Source organism: Dasypus novemcinctus, chromosome 13 (assembly GCF_030445035.2).
Source record: "Dasypus novemcinctus isolate mDasNov1 chromosome 13, mDasNov1.1.hap2, whole genome shotgun sequence".
NCBI classification, from domain to species: Eukaryota; Metazoa; Chordata; class Mammalia; order Cingulata; family Dasypodidae; genus Dasypus; species Dasypus novemcinctus.
In genome coordinates, this window is record NC_080685.1 from 111,925,978 (window position 1) to 111,934,494 (window position 8,517).

The 8,517-nt window shown below is 47.9% G+C and overlaps 1 long non-coding RNA gene across 1 annotated transcript; it reads right to left on the bottom strand.

Annotated features, from left to right (window-relative positions):
* Positions 1-1,047: 1,047 nt before the first annotated feature.
* On the bottom strand, positions 1,048-4,281 carry LOC111764967 (uncharacterized). The gene is made up of 3 exons (XR_002797438.2): positions 4,200-4,281; positions 3,034-3,293; positions 1,048-2,301 (listed from the first exon to the last, which is right to left on the bottom strand). It is a non-coding gene; the product is annotated as an uncharacterized lncRNA (long non-coding RNA).
* Between the last annotated feature and the right edge of the window lie 4,236 nt (positions 4,282-8,517).

The following is an 8,517-nucleotide window of genomic DNA, read 5'->3' on the forward strand; positions in this document are numbered from 1 at the left end:
ACCTAATCGGGTCGTTACCAGGATCAGATGAGACCATACTCCTCAAATGGTCTGTGAGGATTGGCACATTGTGAGTGCTCAGTAGGGTTGTGTTATGGTTTTTATGTGGCTGAGTGTTTGCATATGAACATTTTGTCCCCCTGTCCTGGATGTAAGCTCTTTAAAAGCCGTTTAAGTCTTCTGTTCTCTCACCATATCATGAATCAAGATGTACATGTGAGATGCGGACTTGGCCCAGCGGTTAGGGCTTCCGCCTACCATGTGGGAGGTCCGTGTGGAGCTGGCCCGTGCGCAGTGCTGATGTGCGCAAGGAGTGCCGTGCCACGCAGGGGTGTCCCCGCGTGGGGGAGCCCCACGCGCAAGTGCGCCCCGGAAGGAGAGCCGCCCAGCGCAAAAGAAAGTGCAGCCTGCCCAGGAATGGTGCTGCACACACGGAGAGCTGCCACAACAAGATGATGCAACAAAAAGAGACACAGATTCCCATGCCGCTGACAACAACAGAAGCGGACAAAGAAGAACACGCAGCAAATAGACACAGAGAACAGACAACTGGGGGAAGGAGGGAAAGGGAGAGAGAAACTAAATAAATAATAGATAAATCTAAAAAAAAAAAAAGATGTACGTGCATTGAGCACTTAATAAATATCTTGAATCCATTTTCCTCCCATTTTGGTTAACTCCTCTGCAAATGTGCAGAATGATGCTACTTCACAACGATGATGTAGTGCTTTTCAAATTTTTACAGCAAAGGGCACTAGTGTTTACTAAATACATATTATGTATCAGTGATGGTGCTTGGTACTTTTAAACATTATTTCCTTTAACTTTTGTAAGAAAATCAAGTCCCAGGGGACAGGTGTAACCATCCCCATTTTACCAATGAGAAAACTAGGGCTCAAAGAGAATAAATATATTGACCTTAATTACACAGCTACCAAAGCTGGAATTCAAACTGAGGTCTGATTGACTCCAAGGTCTTGTTTTATTTTATTTACATTATCATGTCATTAAATCACACTGTCTTTGCAGGCAGATTCTTAACGTTGATTTTATTTATTGTTTTTACGCTGACACCATAGGCATCCATGGTGTTCACTGAAATTGGTAAACTGCAGATTGATGACAAAAGATCTGGATGTGCAGAGTCCTTTGAACAGGTCAAAGCTTTAACCGAAAGCAGCATGCTGAGCCCTGTGACCTATTACACTAAAAGTCTGGTGATTTCTCTAGAAATGATTGGCTTAAAGGCTTAATTTTGTTTGCCACGTTGAAAGTACACTCTCTCTCCTGCCCATAGCTGGAAAGATTTCAGTGCCCAAGGTCCATGGGCAGTTTCCTTATTTGGAGGAATCCCAGTTCATAGACTTTTTTTTTTTTTTAAAGATTTATTATTTATGTATTTCTCTCCCCTTCCCCTCCTTCCCTCCCTCCCCGTTGTCTGCTCTGTGTGTCCAATCTCTGTGTGTTTTTCTGTGTTCGCTTGTATTTTTGTCAGTGGCACTGGGAATCTGTCTCTTTTTGTGTCATCTTGCTGTGTCAGCTCTCCGTGTGTGTGACGCCATTCCTGGGCAGGCTGCACTTTCTTTCGTGCTGGGCGGCTCTCCTCATGGGGCGCACTCCTTGCACGTGGGGCTCCCCTACGCGGGGGACACCCCTGCGTGGCAGGGCACTCCTTGCGCCATCAGCACTGCGCATGGGCCAGCTCCACACGGGTCAAGGAGGCCCGGGGTTTGAACCCTGGACCTCCCATGTGGTAGGCAAACGCCCTAACCACTGGGCCAAATCTCCTTCCCTGTTCATAGACTTCTGAATTCTAATGATCTTTTGGGAATGAAATTCGTTTATAACGAAGGCCGCTGGGTGTTAAAAGCAGCCCAAAGTCAGCGCTGAAATGGCGAGTCACCAGGACAGTGGCCGTGTTGCCTCTGGTGGCTGGCAGACGCGTTTCTCCCCCACACTGTCCCTCTTGTCTTCCAAGGACAGTGGAGTGGAATGCCTCCAGGCAGAGGGAGGAAGCTAGCATGTCCCGTCTCTGCTGTCTTCTCTCCTGGTGGGCCCTGCTCTGCCAGGCATCAGGGCGCGGCCTGGTGGAGGCTCTACCGCAGCCGGTGGACAGGTCGGAGGTCTGAGTTCCAATTGCGTTGCTCCGTGGGCTTTGTGAGGGGGAGCATGGACGAGCAGGGAGATTGCATCTTCCCTGCTTCAGTGGCTGTCCCCGAAGTTAAGCCTGATTTAGTCCTTTAGAGATAGCCATGTGTGAGCTGGAGGGGCGCCTACAAGCCACCATGTCTAGCAGCCATCCTGGGAAAATGGGATGAGTTGGGTTTACATTAGACCCTTTTCTATAATGGAATTATATTGTATTAACCATTCAGACTGTGCCCAGCATTTCACTAAGGAGAAAATGATCACATTTTAATTCTCAACAAGCTTAAGATCTGCATGAGAAGAGCACTCTTACTCCTAAAACAAGGGAAGACCAATTCTTAAAACATGGCAACAATATACCATTCCAGACAGAGTAAATCAAGTAGAGAATTGTTGCAGCAAGGCAGAGAAGAGGCGAGGATAGGTTGGGTGTTGCTGCTAAGACATGGAACCTGGAGCCACTCAGACTGGGCTCAGATCTGGACTCTGTCACTTAACGTCAGTGTGACCTAGGCAAGGTAAGTGTCTGCTCTCTGCCTCAGTTTCCTCATTTGTAAATGAGGGTAATAATAGCACCTATCTTCTGGGGTTCATTATGAGCATTAAACCAAATGAGTTAATATTTTGAGGTGAATGAAACAGTGCCCGGCACACTGTAAGTTCTATGTGAATGTCTAGTGTATCCCCACGATGTTAGAAGCTGAAGCCTGAGGTGTCTGCTAGGACCCACAGCTAAGCCAAAAGGCTTGGAGTGCACCCCCAAATTGCCCCTAGCCCTGATGTGCCGTCAAGGGTGTCTACGAGCAGGGCGCACCTGCGTCTCGTTTGCTGGCTGGCGTCTGGTTGCAGCAGCCCCCGGCGTACCAGCGCAGGGGGCCGGCTCACCTGTGTGCAGCGCAGTGTGGGCGCTGGGGCGGTGAGGGAGCCATGGCTATAGTCCACACCACGTGCAGTGCCTGCGCCGAGGGCAGCGTGTCCGCATGTGCCGTGCGACTCCTCAGGGCTCTCCAGGCTTTTCTCTCGGAAAGCACAGCCTGTTTCCCCAGTATCAGGAGAGGACCCTGCTCTGCACCGGAGTAACAGCTGGGGCGTGTCCACCGTAGGCCCCTCCTTTCTGTACGCGTAAGCTTTGCAAGAATCCAGGGCTGAAATGCATTTGGCAATGCAGAGTTTTATGCAAAAGGGACCGGGTGGTTGAGGTAAAACATATCCTTTCATCCACTGCCCCCAAACACAAGCTTTTCCTTTCTCTCCAGTTCTCCAAATATGCTCCCTTTTAAACATTGGTCAGTCAAGCCAGATGTGGGCCTCCTCAAACCTGCAACATGGCACAGGCTTGGACTCTGGAGAGTTGTAAATGCTTTCCCAGGAAAGAAGGAAATATGTGAACTAGCACAGTTGGCTTTTATACTGTGTCCGTCTTAATCGGAATTCCTGAAACGTGATTTTCAATTTGATGGGCAGTGACTTGGCTTGCAGTTGCAGAATGGGGCCCTGGACCATTAGTTAAACTATGTGCAGAAACTCTTTATGATAAAATGTTGCCGTGGCTTTCTAACTGGTCACGCCTCCAGTTCCTCCCTGCTTTAATCCACTAAGCACATCTTGGCCAATTAAGTTTCTAAGCAGAGCTCTGGTCAAATTACTCTCCTTCTCAAAAAACTTCAGTGACTCCCCATTACTGGCAATATCAAGTACACAAATACACACTTAATTCAGCATCCTTCAAAATATGGCTTAACTCTGTCTTCAGATTCTCCCACTAATTAAATATATATACATACATAATACATATGTATGCATGCATATGTATTTCCTATATTTCCCATTTTCTAGTTGACAGGACCTTATACAATTCATTCATTCATTCATTTAACAAACATTTATTAAATACCTGTTCCATGTGAGGCACGGTGTAAGAGCCTGGCGGCTCAAAAACTAAAATAAGATTTTTATTATAAAATAATGCAAAGTCTCATAGTGGAACTAGGCATCCGAGCAAGAACTGGAGGTGAAAGTATTCAGTACTGACAGGAAGGAGGAGCACATACCGTCTGCTGGGCAAACCTCCTGGTGAGGAAGGGCCAAGGTCGTTGCGTGCTGGCTGGCTGTGAGTACTCGCCTCCGCCTTCCCGTCTGCTCTGGCTCCTTGCTTCCCTCCTCATACGTCATCACTGTCACCGCCCCCGGGGCCCCAGGGCACACGCGTCTCTCCCTGCCACGGTGCAGGCCCTTGCCGTCCCTCCCTGGACTCCTGTACCCGTCTCCTGCGTCGTCTCCCTGCCTCCAGACGGCTGCAGAGCGGCCCTTCCAAAACCCCAGCCTGACCGCCCGCGGGCGGTCCTCTGGGGGTCCCTCTTGGACACGACGTGAATCCAGACTCTGGACTGTGAGACGCGGACCTGTCACAGAGAGGCCCCTGCTCAGGCTCGGGGAGGAGGTGCTGGCGACGGCGCTGCGGAGATTCAGGGGTCGACCGGCACACGGTCAGGCCAAAGATTTAAGTCTCTGGACGTATATTTAACAGGTATAGTGCTGAGTTTAGCTTCAGATAAGAGGGGCTGAAGAGCCACGTGCAGGGAAATTATAAATGAGTCTCACTCTGTTACACTGGGGAGCACACATTCCAAGGTAAGGCCCACTGACACGGTGCCAAATTCCTGGGCCTGTCTGCCCTGCCTAGAGCGTCTAGATGTCTCTAGAGCCTATTTGTAAGAATAACTAAAAAGAGAAATAAAAACAAAATATGACATATATGAACCTACGGAAAATATGGCTAATGTTAGTATTGACTTGACAGTAATAATATTGAATGTTAATAGATTAAACTCTCAAGAGATACAGATTTGCAGAATGGATAAGGAAATATGACCCATCTTTATGCTGTCTACAAGAAACTCACCTTAGACCAAGGGACACTAGGAGGTTGCAAGTGAATGGTTGGAAAATGATTTTATATGCAAACAATAACCACAAAAGGGTGGGAGTAACTCTACTAATATTGGAAAAAATAGGCTTTAAATGCAAAACTATTGTACAAGACAAAGAAGGACACTATACATTAATAAAAGAGGTAATCTATCAAGAAGAAAGAACAATAATAAACATTTATGCACATAACTGAGGTGCCCCAAAATACACGAGGCAAACACTGGAAACTAAGTGGAGAAATAAATGCCTCTACAATTATAGTGGGGGACCTTAATGCACTGTTATCACCATTAGACAGAGGGTCAATAAAGAAAATGAGACCTTGAATAATATGTTAGAAGATCTAGATCTAATAGACATATAGGGAGCATTATATTCAAATACAGCAGGATATACATACTTCTTGAGCACCTGTGGGTCATCCTCCTGGACCGACTTGGAAAGTCAATGGGTATCCCACCAGGAATTGCCCCCTCAAGGGGCTCTGCTTCTGGGAAGGGGGGGCAGAGAGGAGAGGTTGGAGGGTGCAACAGGAGCCAGGTGGCAGAAAGCCTCACGCCCTGTGTGAAGTTTAGACTTCATGCTTAGCCAGTGGGGAGGCATAGAGTTGTCAAATGGGGATGTGACATGTCAGATTTGTGTTTTAGAACAATCGCTGTCAGCAGTGAGGAGTCACTGGGGCCAGTTCAGAGACAAAGAATTGGGTGAGAGACGATGAGGACCAGAATCCTAATAATATATCCTGGCCAGTCCCTTTATCTTTTGTGTGTGTGTGTGTGTGTGTATGTGTGTGGGACATGACTCCCAGGAATAAGCCTCCATGACACCAAGGGATTACCAAGTGCCAACTAGCAATGCAACTGGAAAAAGACTTTGACCAAAAGGGGGGAATATTAAATACAAATGAGTTTTTATGGCTAAGAGATTTCAAAGTGAGTCGCAAGGTCATCCCAGAGGTTACACTTATGCAAACCTCAGCAGGATCTTGACTGCCACGGTAAACAGTGCCTCAAATAGGGAGACTCTTGAGGGCCCTGGAGACATCCAAACACTATAATCAGGGCAGATAGGCTCAGGAATTCGGCACCCTATCAGCGGGCTTTACTTTGGAATTTATGCTCCTCAGTGTAACAGAGTCCCTTAATCTTGATGTTCTGGAAATCAGGTAAGCTGGAAAGAGGAGCTATAGAAGGAGGCAGGTTCCAGGAGTACAGAACCAGAAAAGTTTACTGATACTCCGAAGGGGACTCAGGAGCTAGTGGGCTCTGTCCTGGCCCTGCCCGGACGGAGACTTGACCTGGAAGTGGAGCCCGGAAGCTGGCAGACCCTCTCCTTTCCCCAGCCTGGGCTGCTGAGAGAAGGGGAAAAGGGGAGAGGAAAAGGAGAGTGCTTAAAAAAAGCCTGGCTGGATGTGTACAATAAAAGCCAGAGGATGTGGTTTGGGTTGTCCCTGAAAAAGCTCTCTATTTATGTATGGAAGGATATTTTCAGTGAAGGCTCACCGTGAGGGAAGGGAGGCTGGCTGCTCTGTAAGGGCTGCTGCTCTAAGGCACGGTGCAGTACGTAAGTTTCCATCTTCACCAGCGGCACCATCGCAGCTGTGTTTAGGCCAGAGGGCTGGTTATCAGGTTTCTTAATTTCTATTCCCAATTCAGTCTGTAACTCATGGTGCGATGTTAGACAAGACACTTCATTTTCCGCAGACTCTTTTAAACAATCTGTAGACTATACTTCATCTCCGAGGCCTTGATAGGACGTGCAGTTAATTCGTGTTTATGGAGGGCTTGGAGGGCCCCAGATGAGAGCTGTGGTGTGCATAGCTGAGTGTTCCCACATGCGCTGAAGCTGTGGTTTTGTAGCCAACTCATATGTTATCACTAAGGGGGGTGGATTGGTTTTCATTATTTCATATTCAGATCTGTAGAGGATACTTATTTCCTTCTCCTTTCCTGCTTCTTTAAAATTTTTATTTAGGAAAATTTTTAAAAAGGAGCTGTGTAGAGGATAATGGAACCAACACCCCTGTAGCCACCAGTAGAATGAAAACATTAACAGTGAACAATTTTTTTTACAATGAACAATTTTTATTAACGTTTGCCAACCTTTTTATCTCACTTCATGCCACGAGTTATGTGTGGACTTTACGTAATTTTGTTTCTAAAATAGAACATTTGTGTGTTCCTCAATCTCCACCCCACTCCACCCCTCCCTGCCTCCCCTTAGACCCACTCGCCTTCCTCTAACCTCTGAGGTGGCCATTATCACAGGTGTGCCCTACCTGAGCATGTGTGTGTGCACAGGTGTGTGTGCACAGGTGTGCGTGTGCGTGGTGGATGAGCTCTTTCCCCCTTTAAACGGTAGAAACGAGGCACAGCGTGACGCGAGTGAGAAGATCGTGGAGTTGGAAATCAAGAGACCAGCACTTGGCTCTCTGCCCTTCAGGGCCGCGGAATCGGCCTCTTTGCGCCTGGCTTTCCTTGCCTGTAACCTGGCAATGACTAGCTTATGGCTCAATCCATGGCAACTAATATTGCACATCAGTTACGTCTCTATTCTTTTTCTAGATGGTAAGCCCTTGAGAGCAGGGATCCTGCCCCTGGAGGGGTTCCCTTTGTATTGTTCACAGGGTCTCTAACTTGGCATTTTGCACTTAGTAGAGTTTTCTTGAAGAAATGATTGAAATCTTCCAATTTTGGCTCCCCAGGCTGGCGCAAAAGCTAATTATGCCCTCTGTACACTGCAATAACCCTGGAGGCTGTCTGGCTAGGACAGTGACAGTGATGAGAGGCCTTTTGAATTTCTCTCCCAGTTCTGCTGTCTAATCAAATTGCAAATTAATTCCATGTAGTGGTCTGGGTGGGGCGGGCGCAGAGCTACTTCGCTGGATTTTATTGTTTTCACACTCATGGGTTAGACATTGTTGATGTTTCAGACACGCCTTCGTGAGACCCGACTCTCACCTGGCCCTTAGGAGGCTCGTTTTGCTGGGGACGGGCCCTGCGCCTGGCCGGCTCCAGCAGGACCCGCGTGGGAGGAGAGGAACAGCAGGGGGCGCCAAGCACGCACGGTTCTGCCGGGAAGTGGCGCCTGAGCGAGCCAGGCTCCAAGCTCCGCTGTTTATCAGCTTCTTTGCTTCTTTGCTTGCCACCTCTCTTTTCCCGGATTTGGACAGTTCTTTCTACAATATTTTCAGATTTCCACAGTGGCACAGAAAGGAATGTTCTTTATGAAAGGTAACAAGCAGCCTCCGCAGAGAGGAGCTCTTACACACACAGAGCCACCTCGTTCATTTTCCTCTGATGTGCATTTATTTGTCTTACGTCAGGAGCCAGAGACCGAGGGGGGCAAGATGATTCACCTGAACTGAACACGCTTGCCTAAGTCGTGCCATTTGCTACAAGGGCTTTGCAGGCCTTAGTTCTTATGCCCAGGCGCTAA